The sequence below is a fragment of the Rhynchophorus ferrugineus genome, unplaced genomic scaffold (assembly GCF_030347505.1).
Source record: "Rhynchophorus ferrugineus isolate W39M unplaced genomic scaffold, kcgeb_rfMv2 rfM2, whole genome shotgun sequence".
In the NCBI taxonomy this organism is placed as follows: domain Eukaryota; kingdom Metazoa; phylum Arthropoda; class Insecta; order Coleoptera; family Curculionidae; genus Rhynchophorus; species Rhynchophorus ferrugineus.
Window position 1 is genome coordinate 1,058,629 of NW_027472581.1, and position 23,292 is coordinate 1,081,920.

The 23,292-nt window shown below is 32.1% G+C and overlaps 1 protein-coding gene across 1 annotated transcript in view; it reads left to right on the forward strand.

Annotated features, from left to right (window-relative positions):
- Positions 1–555: 555 nt before the first annotated feature.
- LOC143190902 (very long chain fatty acid elongase AAEL008004) overlaps positions 556–23,292 on the forward strand; it is an 80,346-nt gene continuing 57,609 nt past the window's right edge. Inside the window, exon 1 of the mRNA XM_076395493.1 lies at positions 556–1,068. The gene's annotated coding sequence lies outside the window, so the exon portion shown is untranslated. The remainder of the gene's footprint in view (positions 1,069–23,292) is intronic.

The window sequence follows — 23,292 nt, forward strand, 5'->3', positions numbered from 1 at the left end:
AACTGCCAATGATATTAAAACTCTTTCTTGAATTTAATGACATTTAAAAACGTGGATTATTTTTTCATATGCCATTCACAATCCTATTTAAATATGAAACATCAGTAAAACCATTAAATTCATTTATATGACTATCTTGGCATTCTTCTTATCAAAAGTATATTCAATATTGTTAATATTTAAACCAACAGTGTCATTTTGAAAACATAGATTACTTATTTACGGGCCCATTACAATAGTTTTTAAATATAAATATACTAATGAAAACGTTAATTATTTTTACATGCCTATATTGGTGTTCGCTATATCAATAATGATATACAATGTTGTTATTAATTGAAACAACAGCAAACTTAATTAACTTTAAATTATATAAAATAATTAAACTCCTCGACAAAATGATATCGTAATGAATAAATTAATTTATTTATAATATATTTATATTTTATCAAAATTTATTTCAGAAAAAACACAGATATATTAACAAACAAAAAAAATTAATTAAAATGAAACTTGGAAAAATAATTCCTACCGCATCATATACATTTTTATCATATCGTTTTCCTGTGTCAAACGAGCATAAATTTGCGTGTCATCTGCCATTCCACCTTCGGCACGACCATGTAATAACGTATTGTTTGGTCGGGTGGCATCGAACGGGTCTTTGTCGTACGCGTTCGGCTGTTTCCGTCGCAAAACCTATATATACAGAAAATCCAAAAGCCGACACCCGAGCCCGGCATAGAATAATCGACGAGCTGTTGGTAGAGTGAAATTTCGTGGATTGCCTGCGTTAATACCGTACGTAACTGTGTTGTGATTCAGGCACGCCTAATTTAGTTAGAGAAATAATCGTCGAGAAAAGAATGTGTTCAAATCAGTGATAGCACGAGTACATTTACAATTAAACGACGGGCCAGTGGTTTAGGTTGTCGACGACGAAAGGGCAGTTTTCAGTACCCATGTCCAACTAAAAAAGGGTGCAGTATCGCATTTTTCGGTGTTGTATAAGAGCCTGTGATTTATCCATTCGCTAGTACAATCCGAACAGACGAGGATCAATACGAGGTAAGTGGAAAATAGATCGAATTACCTAATTTTGTTTCACTGTCAATACAAAATCGACACACCCCTGAAAAAATAGATAAATTACCTTTTCCACGGGATCTTTCAGTTAATAGCCTTCACAAAATAATTCGGCGTTCCCTAACCAATGCCACATGCTCGAGAAATGGAACTTCAACGGTTATTTTTACCTATATTTATGTGTGTTATTAAGGAAAATTTTATTTGATTTTATTAGGTTATGTTGATATTCTATTAATTTAAACTTTTAATTTCTGTTGCTTCTATACATATCAATTCTTAATATTTAACGAATTAAAAGCGCACTAAAATTTACACACACATTTATACTAAAAAATAGTTTTATTAAATTATTGAGATAGTTTTAGTTAAAAAATATAGATGTACAAATAAACCTGTACTTAGAAACTATTATGACTAAACTTACTATAAATATCAGTGCTAGCATGATTTATTTTAATAAACATTTATGTTATTAGGTTTGTGCTTAGATTATTTAGCCTGAATCATTATTTTTTCATGAGTGTATTCATCATCAAAGTCAAAAATCAATAATTTAACACTCTTAGCATTGAATGTTGTCTTTCTAACTAGATGGCGTAAGTAGGTCACATCAAGGGACACTTTTCAAATATGTGGTATTTTATGTTTTTTGTCAAGCAATATGATTAAAACCTATCCGTTTTGTTCCATTAACCACATTCTGAAATGAAATGAAAATCAACTGAAAGTGCAGGGTGATTATATGGATAAAATCTTTGAAAAACATCATTTCATTTGTTGACGATTGCTAGTGAGCCGTGTAAATAATGGTTCTATCTGGCGTTTGCTTATCTTATATAATTCCTGAAAATATTTGTATAGGAAATGTCAGTTATTGGATCTATAAGAATATCTTAATTTTCTGCAATTTTATTCAATTATTTATTGCCCGTATTAACAAATTCATATTAAAACGAAATTATTTTATTATTTTAAATATTTTATACTGATTAGACATAATTAATTTGACATAAAATTAATATATTGGGTATTAAAGTGATTAAGGTTAGATTTTAGGTTAAGGTATAAATTTTTTCATGAACTAATACAGTGGTATTAGATAACTGAAAAAGTAATCCTTGTTTTTAACGTTTTAAAGAACATCGTAAATTTATCCGAAATTTTTTTTTTTGTTTAGCAATGTATTGACGAATGAAAATAATAAATAATTTTTTAATAATAAACAATGTGAGAAAAATAGTTTTGTTTTTTTTAAATACATTTTCTAAATTAAATTTTTATTTAAATATTATTTTAATATAAAATCACTTTCTGAAGATCTTGTAGGAGGGTCATTTAGAAGCTATTGTTAGAACATACTATGTAATGCATGTACCAGTTTGCAGCTTTTCATTAAATGTGCTTCAAATTGAGGAAAAAGTTATTATTTAAATAGCGACAATACCTAATAATAAGATAAACAAAATGGCAGGCAATTTTCACTACTTCTGGTTTTTATAAAATACAAATAAATAAGAGATGAAGGTGTGTAACGTTAAAAAGTAAATTGTAAATGTTTAAAGTGTGATTTTTTGTTTTTCAATGACATTCACACTCAAAGTTGATGAAAAACCATTTACAGGTGGTTGGATCTATAAATAATCTTTTGGTTTTCTCTTGTTACATTGGCGTAACCTTGACCCTAGGAGACATGCCTTCTTGTACGATGCTCAAACTATATGGTTGATCATATTTTTCTACAAAGTCAAGGTCATGAATTGCTATAGGCTCGTTGAAAAGGTTAGCAATTCTTGTAATATAACTGAACATGGAAGTAAACATACATGTGGCGCCCTAAAATGTTCCTGGTCCCTAAAACTAGAGCTAATCAGTACTTTCATCGGGATTTCAAGTTAGGCAGTACAGTAGAAATTTAAATCAACAAACTACACTTTTTAAAAACTCGTTGGTTATTACTGCACACAATTAACACTTCTTAATAAATAAGTTTTATTTAATTAAATAACTTATAGTTAATATATTATTACTAAAAAACAATTATTAAACTTAAATTTGCATATCTTAGAACGTGATTAAAAATACATATAACTGGTTTAATCCATTTCTAACGTTCGTTTACCTGTCCTTAAGATACTTCGTATGCCGGCCTAGTACACTCTTACATTTGCTTCGATATAATGTTTATACTTGATTATAGCGGTGTGTGTCCATCAAACTTGATTTAGTTACTTACAATTGCAAAATTAGGACAGTCCTATTTTATAACCAGAGGTCCTTGAGGAATATGTTGTAGATATCTTTAAAAACTAAATAGGACTTTTTCTAAATGGGAACATAGCATTTTTATTGTATAACAGTAATTTATTATCTCCTTGACAATGTATTCTGTAGCACAAGTACGTATCATTACAGGCAAGAGACGGTGAAGATCTCTTTGTTATCTCTCTTTTTAATGAAAATTGTTTCCCTCAAAATAATTTGACTGTTTTTAGTAATGATTTCTTTAGCTGTGATAGGACCACTTTCATCAACATTTTCTTGAACAAGAGTCTAGTTCTGGAGAATCCTAGCGTGCGCACAAGGATTTGAATTTGCAACGTTGCCAGTTGTTGAATGTTATACATATATTTGAAGAATATAATATAATTGGGATAAATTATCTTGAATTTACAAGTTAACCTAATATTTCTTTTTTTTTTTAATGTACATTTTAAAGTCTCCTTTTACTAACTTTTACATCTTCTTTGTGGGCAACATATTGTGTTTAAAATCGTCTATCATCATCTATGTATCTAATAATCCATACTTTTTGGCACTTCTGCAGTACTTCGAAACCATATGCTAAACAAACTAGGCTATATCGATCTAAATAAATGATAATCGGAAAGTGCTACATCTGGTTAGTTCAACAGTGTATCCTTCACAACAACAGTTTCATTCCCTTGCTGATCTCATCGTACGCACAGCAAGACTTTATGGATATTTTTTTCTTCCGAAATTTGGGATTGTAATAGATGTTCTTTCATTGCCTGTCAAAATAGGTTACAGAAGATTTTTGTTTGCTTTTTGGCTGGCAAACAATATCACCGTAAACAGTAAACATTTAATTTATCAAGTGCTGACTTGTCGGAAAGTTCTTCGAGAGTTAGAGCTGGGTTTTCGTCCAATAAGTTTTACAATTATTCTTTGTCATTAACATCAAAATCGTCACTTTTAAATCGTTGAAACAATAAACGACAATTAAGATATGATGAAGCAGAATCAGCATATGTTTCTAAAATCGTTTGATGCACTTCGGCATCAGGTTTCTTCAAACTACAAAAGTATGTTTATAATGAAACTATTTGGAATTACAAAATCATCATATTTAATACTTGTTACAATGACTTCGCTTTTCACCAATAGATATCGCTGATTAAAATAGATGCAAGCACTTAATAGGTTGGATTACTGATTACTGAAAAATAGCTGTAGTTTTTTTTGGTGAAATATCCACTATATTTCCACGAATTTGTTGAACAAATAGTGCGTTTATTGTTCGCATTTATAACGTCACACCTTTTAATAATAAAAAAAATACCTGTTTTTGTAACTATCAATTGTTAACATTTACTCCAGAAATTACGCTTTTTTCTAGACTAAATGTTTGCTCTCCATGTAATTTCCTTAAATTAATGTATTTTAAATGTTCGTCATCCTATTTAAAGCAATTTCGCTAATCACTTTTGTGTTCGTTGTTTGCCAGTTCACATTACCAATTCAACTAGTTTATAATTATCGAAAATTAAGTCCAATTCAAGCAGATATTTTTTTAATGCATCGTACATTTAAGTCAATTATGCTTTTTTGTATATATATAAAAACAATTATTTAAACTAATTACATTAACTAATTATAGTCAGCAATGAAAAATGATCGTCGTATTTGATTGATCGTCGATAGATGTGTCCGCAGGAACCTTGTGTCCTAGAATCAATTAGCTGGGCCAACAATTTTATTATTGAATATTGAACATATTGATTTTTTGCGACCTCTTAATTATTCGACGGTGATCGCATTTGGGGCGGGAAAAATAATCAACGTTTTTTAACGTTCAAGGAGATATGTATATTAGGCCTCAAACTTATAATAATAAGCCTAAGGATTAATTTTAAAGGAATTACAAGAGATGGTGTTACTGTGTATTAAATTCCCTCGCATATATTTATAACCAACTTCATGTTGAAGCCTCATTGACAGCATACAGTTTTCAGTATGCGTCAGTTCGTCGAAATGTGAAGAAAAAAAAATTTCAGTGCGTTCAGAATGTCTGAATTTGTACGGGGTAAATGAGATTTGTGAACAAAGATGTCTAGAGGTCATCAAATGCTGTGCGAAGTTTTTGGCAACCAAGCTACGTTAATTTCAGCATGTGAATACTGATTTTGACGTTTTAAAAGTGGCGATTTTGAAACCGAAGACAAAGATGTTTCCGAACATCGAAAAAAGGCGGTTAAATGTTCGGCCAAATAACAAGGCATTTGAAATCCCCGGCCTGTCATATAGATGGCATTATTAGAATTAAATCCATATATTGTTTAGTTAGCCATAGCCCTCAAAAGATGCGTGTATAAATTTGATAGCTGTCGGATCATTAGTTTGTGAATTATAGCATTTTGAGTGAAACAACTTTTGTTATTGTGAAAAAAAAACGAATAAAAAGAAACTTCGCATGTTAAGAAAATATAGCTTTTTTAAGGGAAAAAATACAGTTGGAGCAAAAACTTGGCTTGATGCCGAGTTTCCAGACACTGCTCCAGGAATGTCAACCATCAAGGATTGGTATGCTAAGTTTAGACGTGGTGAAGTGAGCACCGAAGACGCTGAACGCAGTGCACGCCCAAAAGAGGTTGTTACCGACGAAAACATTTAAAAAATCCACAAAATGATTTTGAATGACCGTAAATTGAAATTGAATGAAATAGCAGACACTCTAAAGATATCAACTGAACGTGTACATCATATCATTCCCGAATATTTGGGTATGAGAAAGCTCTGTGCAAAGTCGGTGCCACGCAAGCTCACTTTTGACCAAAAACATTGACGAGTTCCAACTCCGAAGTCCAATCGACAGTCATCCAAGTGGACTGCACACGACGAACCCGCTCCAAAGCTTCGGAAAACGCAACAGTGGGCCAGCAAGGTTATGGCGTCTGTATTTTGGGATGCGCATAGAATAATTTTCATTGACTACCTTGAAAAAGGAAGGACCATCAACAGCGACTATTACATTACGTTTTTGGACCGTTTGAATGACGAAATCCCTAAAAAACGGCCGCACTTGAAGAAAAAGAAAGTGCTGCTTCACCAAGACAATGCACCGTGTCACAAGTCAGTGAAAACGATGGCAAAAATCTATGAATTGGGCTTCGAATTGCTTCCATATCAACCAAATCTGGCTTCCTGTTCTCAGATCTCAAAAGAATGCTGCAAAAGAAACTGCGGCCTATTTAGAAGCAAAGGACAAATCGTACTACCAAAATGGCATCGAAAAGTTGAAGGATTGCTATAATCAGTGTATCACCCTTGAAGGGAATTATATTGAATAAAAAAAAACTAATTTTGCCAAAAAATTTATTTTACTTTGGTAGGCCAGGGACTTTTCAATTGCCCTGTTAATCTTGGAGACATCATCCGCCGATTTCTTCAGGCCTTCTAATTACTACTTGTTCCGACATAAGTTGTGACCTATAGAAAAATACCATTTATAATTAATAAAAGTGTTGACAACTGACGGATCACCTGCTATTGTCAATCACAACAGGACCCAGTTGGATCAAGTGCAGGTGTTCAGGTACTGGAGATCAGTAGTACAAAGGAACAAAATGGCAACTGTCACTCCCCAGAAGCTTTTGATTTTCTAAAATAATGCGTGTGGGAAAGAGAAAGTATTACTTTCGCCGTGTTTCTCATCCTGTCAATCTTTCTTCTCTTAAAGCCATAGTCTTAGACTTAGACAGTGTTACAGTTTGACAGCTATAAGCTTAAGGTATTTCTTAAGACACGGCATCAGTTGCTGGAAAACGTAAAACGTAACTTAATTCACATACTTTATGAGTGATATTTCTAAACACCATTTACAACCTGATGAGAGAAACTCACTTCAGCAAACGATTATTTTAAAACACCTATTAGATGATTGATGTCCTACTGATAATATTTGTCGTTTTAGGTTGGGTTTGTTATGTTTTGGTTATAATACTTGACCTATTTAAAACTGAACAGAAAATAAACGTATATAGTGAACGAAATGGCGAAAATACCAATGTCACCGGCGAGCTAATGATATATCAAGGCCATCTAAATTAAAATTAAATAATGTTTCCAATTTGCATATAGAAATATGGTTTATAAATCCGATCTCGTAATGGCTACTAACCAATGTGAATTGATTTAAGTCGAATATGAGTCGATTTCAACCAGTAATTTATCATTTATATATCGGAACAATATCTATTTCGATCACCTATATATGGATCAGTTTCTTAGAACTCTCGTGGTCTTTTGTTCTATTTACTATACCTTCTAGTTTTTGTTTATGATAGTGTACTATGCAACTTTCTGTTTTACTTTCTCATACTTGTTTTACTATAAAATCTACTAAAATTTTTCACGATTTTCTAAATTGTGAGTGTTGATTTTTGTGCAGTCTTGTCGTATATTTTTTAAGTATATGAAAACGTTTTTGGAAGATTTACCATGGGTTTTTAGGATCGTTTATGCATCCGTTAATGGGATGGCATCCGTATTGTCCAGTAGCTGTATTACTTCTACTTTGCTGTAATTTAAACCTTTTAAACCTTAAAAAAATAAAACATTTTTTCATTTTTATTGCTAAAATATTGGATAACTTTATAAATCAATTTAATTTCGAGGTCATCGAAGACCTTTGTTTTGTGCGCAACCCCGTAACTTCGAATAGGCTTTATAATTGGCTAATTAACCAAATTCTTTGATTTTAGGTCAAGTTGGGAGTATATTCCGACTAACCAGTGTAGTTCTTTGATTTTTAATCTTATTCAATGAATTCCGAATTTTCTTTTTGTGTAATTTTCTGTCTTCTGCGCCAAAATCTCTCACCTCAACATCTTCATTGACTAAAACGGTTATTTAATTGGACCGTTTGTTCCCCCAAAATGCCTTCAACCATATGCCACTACCGTTCGTACTTACCTAATCTAGCACCCTATGATTTCTATCTATTCTAAATTGAATGGCCTAAAGGTTTTGACCAACATTTTCAAGGTTATATTTACATACGACGTAAAAAACTCTATCCGTGTTTCTTTACTGTTAAAATAACAGTTAACAATGATAATAAACAAACAAAATAATAATTAACAATATTCAAGTTACCATATAATAGTTTTGTTTACGTCTAATATATTTTACAGGTTTTAAGGTTTTTTTATGGACACATTATTGTCTAAATATTGTATTTTTAATGTCAATAAAAATTGCTTCATCTTCTCAAATTGTACAGAACATCAGATACACAGATAAATATAAACATATTTACCTTATTTTATTGTCAGAAACAGGAACTTTTTACGTTTATATGAGGACATCAAAGTTGTCATAAAAAACATATTTGCTTCAGTTGCCGATCTATTAAAACCAAGCAAAATATAATTAATACTTTGGGGTAAACTGATAGGGCTTGGGGAATGGAGGTAAAACGAAATGAAACAGCGGTGTTTACATTATGTGACCGTTATTTATTGGCAATATAAAAATGTAGAAAATACAAAATAGATAAAACGGATGGCAACGGTGTTACCTGGAGACGAGGCTTGGGCAGTCGATGGTGGCACGTCCAAATCAAACGATGGTCGGTTACTGAATAATGAAATACCCTTTAATAACATCCCAGATAAACGTCTCGGGGTTGTCAGCTATTTCGCCCGTGTTCAACATCTGGGATTATATTTCTGGGTACTTTGTGGACCGTTATTACACGATGTAAAATTCAACATGCCTCAAGGTCGCTACAATACTAAGGTTCATAAGTTGCTACATGGGATTTGTGGAATTTAAAATCGGATCTATTATTTTAGAAACCAGAACAAATCGTAGTCGGACGTATAGAAAATTCCTAGCCAATCTATCAACATTTATCTGCTGCTTCAATCGCGTTAGATGTTGACAATAAAAAGTAGAATGAATGATAATGTAGCTCATGAGAAACAATGCCTTATTAATTTCACCAAAACTTTTTACTTCCTCATAACACAGAAGTATTGGTCAGTAAAATGGTATACCATTTAATCGAGTAACTACCAAAGGGACATTTGGTGCATAAGGTGGGTGAGATAGGATAGGAAATGTTGTACCTTAATCGAGTCAAATGATTGTCAGAGGGAACAACATCTGGTGAATACGGCGTTATTGACCGGATTTCCTGTTCAAACAGTTCCATGTGTATTTCTCAGGTTTCGGGACATGTGGTCGAGTTGTAAAATTACTTGGTCGCCTTTTCATTCATCTTTCAATACCCAAATTCGTATTCCACCTCTTCGTACAGTGTTAATTTTCTATTACGTTATTGAAAGGCTACAATATCTAACTACATATTGTTTCTTTGATGAAATGATGGCGAAAATATAAATATTTTATAAAGTTTTTTTAAATTAAAAGAATGGTAAAAATTAACTTAGTAGCAGAATTGTATACTCACTCCTATAGGCATCTTAAATTTATTATAACTGAAACAAAAACATATGGTTAAATCACTAAGTTGTACTGTTTCGAAAAAGGATGCAATACTTCAAATTTTTTTTTGATTGATTGATTGAAGTATTAATGTTTAGTAATCGAGTACAATGTAATGAAGCTGACCAATGACGTCATTTTAATTGGCCTTGACTATCAACACGTTCTACAATATAAAGGTATATTATCTTATGTTGAATCCAAATTTAATGGCATGACTTAACTGATCTAACAGGGTAGCACATGAATTAAAAAGTCCCGGACGTAACAAAAAAAAGTTTTTTTTTCAAAATTGGCTTTATTCATCATCGTAATCTCCATCAAGAGCCACACATCAAGATTCCGTAGTGAAGTGATGGATCCATGTTTCATCCATTGTAACATATCGACGCAAAAACGACGCTTGTTACTTTTAAACTTAACCAAACACTACTCAGAATTGGAGCTTTCTCATAGTTAAATGCTCATGTAATATAAGACCAATACATTCTTTTGATACCTTTACGATGTTGGCTAACTCACGCAAGTTCACTTTTCGATCATTCAAAACGATTTTGTGGATTTTTTTTTGTTTTCTGGTGTTACCACCTCATTTGCCCTCTCATTGTCCACTGCGTTCTCAACCATCGATGTCTCTACCACGTTTGAAGTCAGCAAATTAACGTTTTATTGTTGTGTCTGACGGAGAGGAGTCCTTATAACACTTTTCAAGCCATTGCTTCGCTTGCATGGTATTTTTTCCCATCAAGAAGAAGTGTAAAATTAAAATGCGAAATTATTTTTAATCCATTGTTTTGAAAATAAGAAAAGCAATATCACTCTTGGCACAATAGGTCACAATCTTAAGAGTAGAATATCATAAAATTTTAACGGGTTTTTTTGAAGGTTAGTACTAACTGAAAGAGCAGCGAATGCAATAAAACTAGCGCCATCTATGTGTTAGGTCTGAAACTTTTGAGTCCATGTGTTATGGCCAGTAAAACATGATTTATTCTCCTCTATAATCCTTTCCCTATCCAGATTCTGCGTCATAATCCTTAACCGATTTATTCTAGGACGTTGTAAATTAACCCATTCCTATTTGCTAAGGGGAGACCTCAATGCCCTCACTGTAACTTCCCACACTTAGTTACATACTCATAACTTTGCTCACTGTTTAGCAGACTTAACTCACATCGAAAGACCTAACTAAGCTCTTTAATTCCTTGAAATCCTTAAGCAGATGTGAATACAATATGATATATCACCACGAACTCTGCTTTCCAAATGCTTTCCTATGTTTTATACTTTGTACAAATTTCTATATGCATCTTAATCTGTTTAGTCGTGTCCCCTTTTTCTCTGTTAGTTTCATATTATTACATTTTGGTATGCGTTATTTTTATTTTATATTCATATTGTGAGCGTAAAAAAACATTTCCACAAGCTCTAAATTTATCTAAATATATACATGTATAAAATATATGTACTAAACTTTCACTTTAATTGGCTTTGAGAAAATACTCTAGGATAATTAAAAATCGACCAAAAAATGTGCTTTGTTTGCTAAATATTACTTACTCCACGCTGGTGAATTAATAAACTAGAATTAATTTTTTTGTATATTTTAAAGTCTCCTTTTACCAACTAGGGATTTATCTGAACTGGACCTACATTATTTAACGTGGCCTCCGATCCACGATCGTCGGCATTAAGCGAACGACCAACTGAGAAATCATTCCAGAAGATATCCGGCCTTACCCAGCCTGGTTACTGGCGTGACTGCCATCATTTTCCTTGTCGGGTTTTACTCTCTCACAAACATAAATTTAGCACCATGAACCCGCAACTATCGTAACACCAGGAAGACCGTCCTGTTGCCTTTACCACTGCGCCAACTAAACCGGCTAGAATTAATATTGTAATATTTCGGACCTATTACATGTAAAAATTCGAGAAAATAGTACACATTGTTTGGATATCCAGCTTATGTCTTAAATTAAGCAACTGGAATATTTATTTCGTATATTTTCGCTGAATTTTTTACAGCAGTCGATAAATGCATATTTTATGTGCGTATGTCTGTATTCGTCACAACATTTACGATTTTTTAACAATTTTGAGCAGAGGATAAAAATACGGGAGATCGTTCATGTTCGGACGAATCTAGATGCAACACGAATTTGCCAAAATCGATGATCTCATAGCCTTGTCAAGAACTCGTTATATAGCAACCCACTTTTTGTTTACTTCTCGCGAATTTTTAACCTTAATTATATTCCTAAACTCTCCTTCATCATTTTATGAAGGTCTTGCTATATTTCTGGCCGATTTATGTGTGTTTTTTTATGAATTGTTCAACTATAATTCAGACTATCATTTTTTTAATGTGTGGCCTTTTACGTTTCCGCTTGTCTTTAAATAAAAACCATAAAGATTCTTCTCAAATTTCAACGTTATTCCTTAATATGCTATTAAGGACTTGTATTATACGTTGTAAGTTTTACATTATACATAAAACATTAACGTTCATTGAGGTACGTCCTTTAATATCTCAATAAACTCATAATGCGTTCTTTAAATGGTAATTTTATTTTCGGAAATAAAAAGTCACACGGAACAATATCAGGTGGATATGGTGCTTCGTCGATCAAATGTGTTGAATTTTTGCCAAGAACCCTTGGACTCTTTTTAAAACAGTCGTTTAGTGGCACGCTTTGTGTCTAAAAAATGGACGCTTGAAAAAGTTCAAGGCGGTGGCCCCAATTGTAAATAACTTGCACAAGATAGAGATGGCAGCAGCATCGATTATTTAATTCTTTTTTGTCACCTTTCGCCAAAAATTGCGAAAGCTTATTGGGAAATTTGGATGCATCCTGTCTATTATTTGGTGTTTACTTACCGTTTTCCCTTTTCAGGTCGGTTTTTTTCGACGAAGACCACAGAAATTACTCGCAGAAGGCGTTCTGCTCCAAAAATAGCAAGATATTGTCAATAACAATGAAGCACATATAATATATATATAAATCCATTTTCATATTATATGAAAGCCAGTTGAATTTGATTAAAAATACTTTTTCCCTGGTCTAATGTTAACCCTAATGCCATCAAGACATTAATAAATTATCCTCCGTATCTTATGCTTGCTTGCCCAACAATATTCCTAAACGTCTTACAAGCTTTTTACCGATTATGACATTTGGTACTAATCTACAAGATGAGCAAATTGCTATCGCGGAACTATTGTCAACTAGGCTCATATCTCTTCACAAAGAAATTTGGAGTCTCACGTGAAGGGAGATTTTCAACACTTAAACCTATTTTGGCTGGAGTTCTCCAGGGTAGTGCCGACGACGCAGTTATCATGGCAAAAGATATATCTTTGCCCAAGGCTGTAGAAAAAATACAAGTGGCAGTCAATAGGATCTACAAATGGACTATTAATAGTTTCAAATTTGTCAATGCTTATCGCTTATCGCTACGTAACAAACGGTGAACCTCGAAATCAATTGGATTTTCAAAGTGCTTCAAGGTTTCGCCTTAAATCATAGCGACGTGGAAATAATCCAGCTACTGGACAAGATGCAGGCAATCAAAAGAGTGAAACGTTCCGAATCACACGAACTTGTATAGTTTATAAGCGTTTAAACCAAGTTTAAGTAATCCAATTTAATTTTAACAATAGTAATAATTTTTAAAAACTTGTTAGTTAGACTGGTTCTTAATCAGACTGGAAACTTATTCAATAAAGTTTTAATAAAATTTTCAACATGTGAGAAACAACAAAATCTTCCTAATGATGTTAGAAATTTCCCATATATTCATTCACTTGATAACTTTAAAAAAGAAAAGAAAAAAAAACTAATTTCTATTATCATGCAACAAATAACATAATTTTAAAGGAAGTAGGATTACTTTTATACTGAATGTTCTGTGGATGTGTAAAAAGCAATGGAATAATAACACCACAAATTTTTTATCGTGTTTTAATATATTAATTGCTATTTTTAAATAACCTAGCATAATAAATATAAATAGTACAATACAACTTAAATAAAACCTAAGAAGTAATGATTTTCAATCACCATAACTACTAAATAAAATGTAAACGTATACCTAATCATTGAAAAATCTAATCCATGATGAACCTAAAAATGATCGTACAATAACTACCAGACCCTTTTTAAATAAAAGTTTTATTTATTTTTGAACAGAAATATTTTTAAATTACTGTGAATATTATCATCAATTAACATTCAATCGTTAATTATTTGCCCAGATTTTGAAAAAACTCGTTCCCAGGGGACAGATGTTGCGGGTATAGAGGAATATTTTACGTGTAACTGATATAATTCAGGTAGTTTCATTTTATGGGTTTGCTAAAATACCAATGGGTTTTCTAAACGCCCAATCAAATGGAATTTCCAAATACTGCTAAATCTGTAAAGTTGCTGCAGTACTTGGAGTAATTACTTCTTTCATTCTAGTCATTTTTTTATCAAAATATCTCCAGATATCAATACATACTTGGTCAGTATGTCTTGAATTTCGAATTGTGGAACTATATTTGTATTTTTTGAAGTTAGAATGGAAGATACCTCTTTTGAGATAACTTTTTGTATTGCCTCGACATTATTTGCCATACCAAATCCTGATTTTTTAAATCCAAGATCTAAAAAAATGTGGATTTCCCGAATATCGTATTCATTTCTACAGTTGCCAGTCTTTTATTGAGGTCATCTAATAGATAATTTTGTGATTTTTTCCCCATTCACTTGTTAAAATCCTGGATTTGATGGAATGTTGCAGTCCTCTTATTAACCATATAATTAAAGACATCGTTGGGATATCTTTCATCAGATAACTCGGTGGTCATTATTTCAATGGACTTTAAAAGTTGAACACATTCTATTAAGACAGTCCATTCGTTAACATATAAAAACTGTGGTGCTCTTCTTAATAGAGTTTTCCTATCAGAAAATGTATTTATTACAAATATTTAATATACTTTATTCACCTCTTTATCGTTAATATTATTAAAAGAAATTTAACAACTGCTACTGTAAAAAACTCTTCAAATTTTTTGGATCTATGCAATTTCTAAAACCCTTGGAACCTAATTTTAGTTTTCAAGGTTTTAGGAATAAAGTTTCGATAAACAAGAGGCTTGGACAAAAATCGTAAAAGTTTATCAAAAAAGTATTACCTATTATACCAGTCCAAAGTATTACCTATTATGCCAGTCAGAAATATCTTACTATTTATCATTTACAATTTAATTTTTTTGCCCTCGAAAACTAGCGTTCCTAAATGCTGCTATATTAATTTACAACATATAGTTATTCATAAGCAAACTACAAATAAAAACATAAAACCTCATATATTACATATAAATCTATATAAGCATAAATTCGGCGCATTACTTTCAAGGTCGTGGCTAGGACAGAAAGCCAGAACGTTAAAAATCAGTCGGACCGAAAATAGCGACTGAAATCAGTTACTATTAAAAACAGTCGAACCAAAAATAGCGACTGAAATAGTCGATAGTAAAAAGTAGTCAATTACTGAACAGTCGATAGTCCATTTCAGTCGATTGTTCCCAACACTAGTAAAAAGGTCTAAAGTTCATTTTCAATTCTTACCATCTATCCATCCACGAGCCGAGATTAATTAAAAACATTTTTTCTAACGTAACACTTAAGCAAATTTCTATTCAATTAAAATTTAAGAAGCAACTTACACATCAATTGACTTACCTGACCAAAATCTCAAACGTTTAAATATCATATGGCTACCGTGTTGTAGATTAAGTTATTCAAATCGCCTTATAAGCCAGATTCAGAATCGCAATTGTTCGATGTTATTCTCTAATCAATTAGTAGCAAAGATTCTATAATTAATTATAGAAATTTAAGGTTAAGAAGTACTTGGGTCGAGTATATTATACACGTAGTATTGTCTGAGTAGATTGTACGAGGGACAGGCTACAATTACTGATAATAGAAGGCATCATTCATATTTTACAAGCCTTCAAGGATAGTGTTATTAGTGGACTGTTATTGTGCAGGACTAAAAATTTTGCATAAATAGTTTTTATTGAAATAGTTAAGATTTAAACCCCAACATCCTAATTCTTTAGTGTCTGGTTTTTCATACAGAGAATGCTAAAATGAATTCATCAGTTACGCAAATACTATCATTGAATTGCATATTCCCAGGAAGGTTATAAGTTACAGAAGACATATACTATCTCAGACCATTTAAATGTTACCATTTTATTTCGCTTAAAATCCAAAGAATGCTAAGAAAACTGTTTGTTTTTATTATTATAAGATTTTCAATATCTTATTGAAACAACATAGATTTTATATCTTTAATGCATCTACAATATATAGTATATAACAGGTCAATTGAAAGTCTCCGGCCTGACATATAGGTGGTGCTACTAGAATTAAATCCATATGTTTTTTAGCTAGCCCTAACCCTCAAAAGATGCGTGTATAAATTTGACAGCTGTCGGATCATTAGTTTGTGAATTATAGCATTTTGAGTGAAGCAACTTTTGTTACCATGAAAAAAATGGATAAAAAGGAATTTCGCGTGTTGATAAAATATTGCTTTTTGATGGGAAAAATATAGTTAAAGCAAAAACTTGGCTTGATACCGCGTTTCCGGATACTGCTCCAGGAAAATCAACTATCAAGGATTGGTATGCTAAGTTTAGATGTGGTGAAATGAGCACCGAAGACAACGAGCGCCCAAAGGAGGTTGTTACCGACGAAAACATTTTAAAAAACCATAAAATGATTTTGAATGACCGTAAATTGAAACTGAATGAAAAAGCAGACACTCAAATAGATATCAGCTGAACGTGTACATAATATCATTCACGAATATTTGGGTATGAGAAAGCTCTGCAAAATGGGTGCCGCACGAGCTCACTTTTGACCAAAAACAACGACGAATTGATGATTCGGAGCAGTGTTTGAAGATGATCAAGCGTAATAAACCCGAGTTTTTGCGTCGATATGTGACAATGGATGAAACATGGCTCCATCATATCACTCCGAAGTCCAATTGACAGTCATCCGACTGGACTGCACACAATGTATGGATAATTTCTCATGATCATATTATATATATATATATATATATATATATATATATATATATATATATATATATATATGATATGAAGAAAATCACTTCATTAACTGATGTCCTGTGTAAAATGTTATGTTAATTAGTTAGTCCTATATATATATATATATATATATATATATATATATATATATATATATATATATATATAACCAGATCGATTGGCTAACAGTATCCCGTAGATTCCCTATGATCAATAGTGTTGATTTGCATAGCAAAACCTTTTTATCTATTGATAATTTGGATTCGCGCCCAATAAACTAATATATTTTATATAATTTCCAAGTTGTTGTTTAGCAAGTTATGATTATTCTCTGTTAGGCGTTCGACTAGATGCATACCCAAAATATTGAGCATCCTCAGCTTGAGGAAATCGACAACTATTAATATTTACTGAAGAGCATGATTGTTACATGGGTACATTTTGTATCATTTGCTTTAAATAGTCAATATAAACAACTTTTACAAATCTTCTAGTGAAACTCAACAAAAGATGCAACTACCAACTGCTGCCTGCTCATCTCACATATTGCTTGTTTAATAATATAGAATAATTCACGTATTCAGCAAACGATTGAGCTATACATAAAGGACAAACAAAACTAAAATATTTGTTCAGAATGGATCGTTGTCAAACCAGCATCGTTCTTTCAGACACAGTATTGCCAAAAAGATAAAAAATTGATTAGATACTACATGTACCCATATACCATGAAAATTAAGAACCCAAATGCTTTGCTCTTACAAGAAGTAAAACTAGAAAGACCTGAAGATGACAGATCACTGATATAGCACAAATAAAGTCGATTTTCGTAAAATCTATTTTTAGACAATCACATATGATAATTTTATGTCGTCAGTACTCAGATTAGAACTAATGATGATATAAAATTCAATCGTCAAAATGTTCTCCATATTTTCTCTAAAATAATGATGAATCATTAACCGAAAATTTCTGACTATTTAATTTGTTCCAAACTTTTATTGTATCCTTTCTGAGACAATATCATCAGAATTTCTATATAATATATAAGTTTTTATTTCTTATATATATATATATATATATATATATATATATATATATATATATATATATATATATATATATATATATAGTATACATAGTATGTATAATATGTATCCACATCCCGAGATATTTAGCATCCTCAGCTTGTTCACTGGTGGGCAAAGTGATGTTACATGATATATTTTGTTTAATTTGCTTTAGACAATCGATAATCAATCAATATCATTAATGAAACTCGACAAACGATGGTACTATCAACTGATTAATGTCCATAATGAGGTGACAATGATTTTATGTCGTCAATACTCACATTAGAACTAATGATGATGTAAAATTACCAATCGTTAAAATTTTCTTCATATTTTCACTAAAATATTAATAAATCATTAGCCGAAAATTTCTAACAATCCAATTTTTTCCCAAAATATCATCAGATTTCACCATCCAAACAAACAAATGAACGAATAAAAGACCGCGCTATTTAACAAACAACGATTGGTTTTGCATGGTTAACTAGATTTTCGTATTCTCCATAAATGGTTCTTGACCCTCGTAAGATGGCTAAGCGATTATACATTCTTCGCACATTGACATTCTTTTGTGTGGTCTATTAACCTCCATTTCACGAGGAAGTCTGGCTTCTATTTATTATGTAAATTTATAACATTTAATTGTATACCAAAACATTTTTTTTTGTTTTAAAAAATACCTATCGGGTATCGATATAGATATAGATAATTTCATAGAATAGGAGCTGGCTTCTCTCTCATCTTATCATGTAAATTATAGGCTTATATAATGTTACGTAATGTTAGAAATGTATTATGCTAATTTTTTTTCTGATGTAGATGAAGTTGGTTTGGTTTTAATGAAAATAATAAACACTTTCACTGCAAAATTTTTTGCTAGACGATTATATCATGGTGAAATAAAAATCGTCGAGAGAAATTATAAATATTCATTACAATTAATTAAAATACAGTCGATAATATATATTTTATGTAAGAGCATCAGGAATTATCAGACCTATAAATTAATTTTAAAGGATTTATAACAGATGGCGTTATTGTGTATTAAATCGTATCGGGTACATTTGTAACTAACTTCATGTTGAAGCCTCACTGACTCAGTTCTGCTTTCAGTGCCATTAAGTACCAACAAAAAATTCAGTGCATTGAATATGTTTGAATTTGTACCCAATAAATCGCATTTGCGGAAAATTTTACGTTTTTATTTCACTTTAAAGAAGAAGACGGTTGAAGGACATCTAATAATGTGTGAAGTCTATGGCAACCATGCTCCATCAATTGCAACACATGAATACTCACTTCAACGTTTTAAAAGTGGTAATTTTGACAATATTATTATTCAGCATGACAACGCTCGACTACATGTTGCCAATCCTGTGAAAAGCATTAAAATAGGAAGTGCACCCGCCGTATTCTCCAGAGCTTGTCCTTACCGTTACTACTTGTTCCAACATATGAGTTGTGACTGCTATTATTCAGATTCATTCAGATCCGTTGCTTTCTAGTCTTTTAACAATAGATTATCTTGATTTAATTTCAATATTGCGTAGATATGTTTTACTTTGGACTCTAACTCTTCTAACAGCTGTAATTTTGAACTATATAGAGAGCCCATCAAGACTTTCCATTAGGCTCTGATTTTGTCATAATAATTGAATCTCAATCAGAAATGTGTGAAATAGTCGCCCATTACAAGAATAATGATATATAATTTTTGTAAACTAGATATGGTACTTAACTTTAAAGGGTTTTTTTAAACACAGTTTATAATAGATCTGGCTTTGTCGTAACTATAAAATATAAACCAGCAATTTATAAACAAGATATTCTACTTAATTTTAAAGGGTCTTATTATAACATACCTTTGTTCATATTCAGTCCCGATAGGTTCTTTTTGCTTAAAATAAATGATAATTGGAAAGAACGTTGTTTAGTGAATACCATTTAATTTAAAGACTGTTCTGTTGTGTTAAGACGTCCCATTGTGAAACTTATAATTTTTTTTAGTAAAACAAGTAGTCAGCTATAACGGTCTGCTTTTTTTCATATAAATTTTTACCAGGTATACCGGAAAGTTATTACTGTACACATATCATGTTATTTTTGCAAAACAAAGAACGTTCTAGTGGACGGAACAAGTTTGAAGATACGAAACTTCAAGGTTTGTTGAATGAAGAGCCAACCCAATTTCAAAAGATATTAGTAGAAGCGTTAGTAGAAGCGTTAAGTGTGGCCGAAGAAACGATTAGTGACCAATTACGAGCAATGGGGAAAATCCAAATGATGGGGAGATGTGTGTCACATCAATTGAATGACAGGCAAATGGAAAATGCTATGCGATATACTGTTTCGACGAATGATGTAAAGTGGATTTATTTTGAAAACTCTAAGCGCAGAAAATCATAGTTATCAACTTATCACCTAGCTTCATCGGCAGATCGACTCCAAAACCAAAAAGTTTTGGTTGCAAGACAATACTCTGTGTTTGGTGGGATCAGAGGACTATGGTGTATTACAAACAATTGAAACCAGATGAAACAGTTAATAGTGGTTTTTTCAACAAACAAAACGTCCAGAATGGGTCCAAAGACACGATAAAGTGATTTTACAGCACTACATACTCGCCAAACCTTGCCCCGCCCGACTATTAAATTTTTAGCAATAATAGGACACGCGCTTGCAGAGCAGCACCTCGACAATTTCAAAGAAGTTAGAAACTGGCTCGGTGAATGGTTTTTCTCAAGATGGGCAAGATATATAGAATCGGATGACCAATACTTTGAATAAATAATTTTTTTCATTTTCTTGAAAATTCTATATTTTTTTTTCGAAAAAAACGATAATTACTTTCCGGTTCACCTGATATGTTTCAAATTAATTTAAAAATCATTAGAATTTATTCACCTTTTAGATTTCAGTAATCGGAGTGTTTCGATAATAGACTAATGATCTCGCAACAATATCACTAAACCTAATGAGAACTAATTTTTTAAGTGGTAAGACAGGACAAGGTCCAGATTATACGATAGACGCATCAATATTCTGAGTTGTCTAGTGGCCAAAAATCTTTATTTCGCAGTGTTTTAAAATTGATCAATTCAGCATTACTTATTGACAATAGAGAGTCAGTTTAATTGCATCGGTCAAGTTCGAACAACCCTACCTAAATATATTCTTCGGACTGTTCGTTACCTTTCACAGCCGCTATAATATGGCTTCGTAGAATAAGTGTTACTAGAAATATACAACTTTATTTATTTAGTCACATTAAATGTACAAAATATACGTTGTGCAACCAGTTTTATTTGGTTTTTTATTTAAAGAATTTTAAATTTTGATGTGCTTTGACGTAAGTTTTTAGGATCCACAAAAAATATGAATTGTTAATATATTAGAGTTATATGTAAATACTTGCGAAAACTTGTACCATTTATTTAGGACTACTAAATTTCGCAGTTCTGCAAACCGAAAATCAAGCAAATAAAAGTAAAATATATGTTTCTGACGTCGTTATATCTTATGTAACTACTGGTTTGAATAGTATCAGGTCCGAAGCTCGACAACAGAAGCGTAATAGTTAAACTCCTGTTATAGGTGTACTAATGTTATTTCGCCTTTTTATCTAAGGTCCATGTTTGTTATTTGTTACGTATAGTGACACTTGTATTTAATAGGGTTAACAAGAACATTTCTCTTCTAGTTCTGACCATATTTAACAATTTGAAATTAAGTTAAAATGTTTAGAGGAATTGTTGTGAACCTCAAAAGAAAATGGTAAAGAGAATAAAAAATTGAAGCAAATAAAAACTAAGACTCAAGAGTCTCGATTAGCCAAATGCCAATGAGCATTGTCACACCAAATGCGTCAACCTTTATGATAACAGGTGAGGCAAGAGTCCTACCAATTTGATTGCGCGCCATCTTGGTTATGTGACGTTTAGCTCAGTTTCGCTTTAACCATTGTGTTGTGTAGACGTCCAAATTTTATTATGGAAAAATATACGCCATAAGAACGAGCAGAAATAGTGACAATATTTATTGAAAAAAATCATTCCATTATTGCCACTCAGCGGAAATTGCGTCAAAAATATTCTAATCGCCCACTGAAACTGCTACCGAGAGATCCTAATCGACGAGTTGAGTATATCTGGTGAAACCGAAGATTTTTCGTCTAAATTGATAATGAGCGATGAAGCCCATTTTCTTCTCAGTGGCAACGCCAATAAACAGAACAGTCAGTTTTTGGGAACACAGAATCCTCAATTAATTCATGAAACATCATTGCATCCACTAAAAACAACTGTATGGTGTGATATTCATGCTGGAAACATCATTAGCCCCTATTTTTTGGAAAATGACCAAGGTGTTGCAGTTACTGTTACTGCTGAACGGTACTAAGACGTGATTCGAAATTTCTTCTGCTTGAAATGGAAGAACAAGGACATATGGTTTTAGCAACATGGGGCCACAGTACACACAGCTGATTCAACAATTCAATTATTGAATGACGTTTTTCCACGAAGACTAATTTCGCGAAGTGGCGATTTAACATGGCCAGCCAGATCTCCGGATTTAACAGCAACAGGCTTGCAAGACCAAATAAACTTTTTATGAAAACAAAACTTACTTATGTTTTCTTTGAGCAAAGTTATAGTCAATCAAAATGGTAGCGGGGCTTTTGCCCCACGTTGTATTATAATCTAATACGCAACACAAGAGTAACCGTCTATCCAGATGAAAGGAATCGTTATGAAATATTTCCTTTAAATCGCTTGTACACATTGGTATTTGGTAGTAACAATCTGCACGTGGGCAATAAGTATTGTAATATGATTTCCGTTATATTATATAACTCTACTGACATGTAGAAGATCGCTTCAGTAAGTGCTCTGCTGTTATAAAGATTATTATATCTCACTCTATGTGTTTGTTAATCAGTTCATATGGTAGTTTACCTTTGAGCCTACGCACTTCACTGACATCGCGCACATTTGGCGAGTTTGGCGAGTGCATTGGGATGCACTAAGTCTTTCAGAGTAATTTACACTAACGTACGTATCAACGATGACTCCTGAATATATTGGCTGTAGGCACCCTGTTTAACAATAAAATATCTGGTACGATTTCAGCAATTGAAAGTGCGTATGAGGCAAAAGCTTTTTTATTTTAACATGCAGTCCAGTGTGCCATACCTTGTCGAAGGCTTGAGATATATCCAGAAATGCAACGGAGCAATATGTTTTATCATTTAGGTTT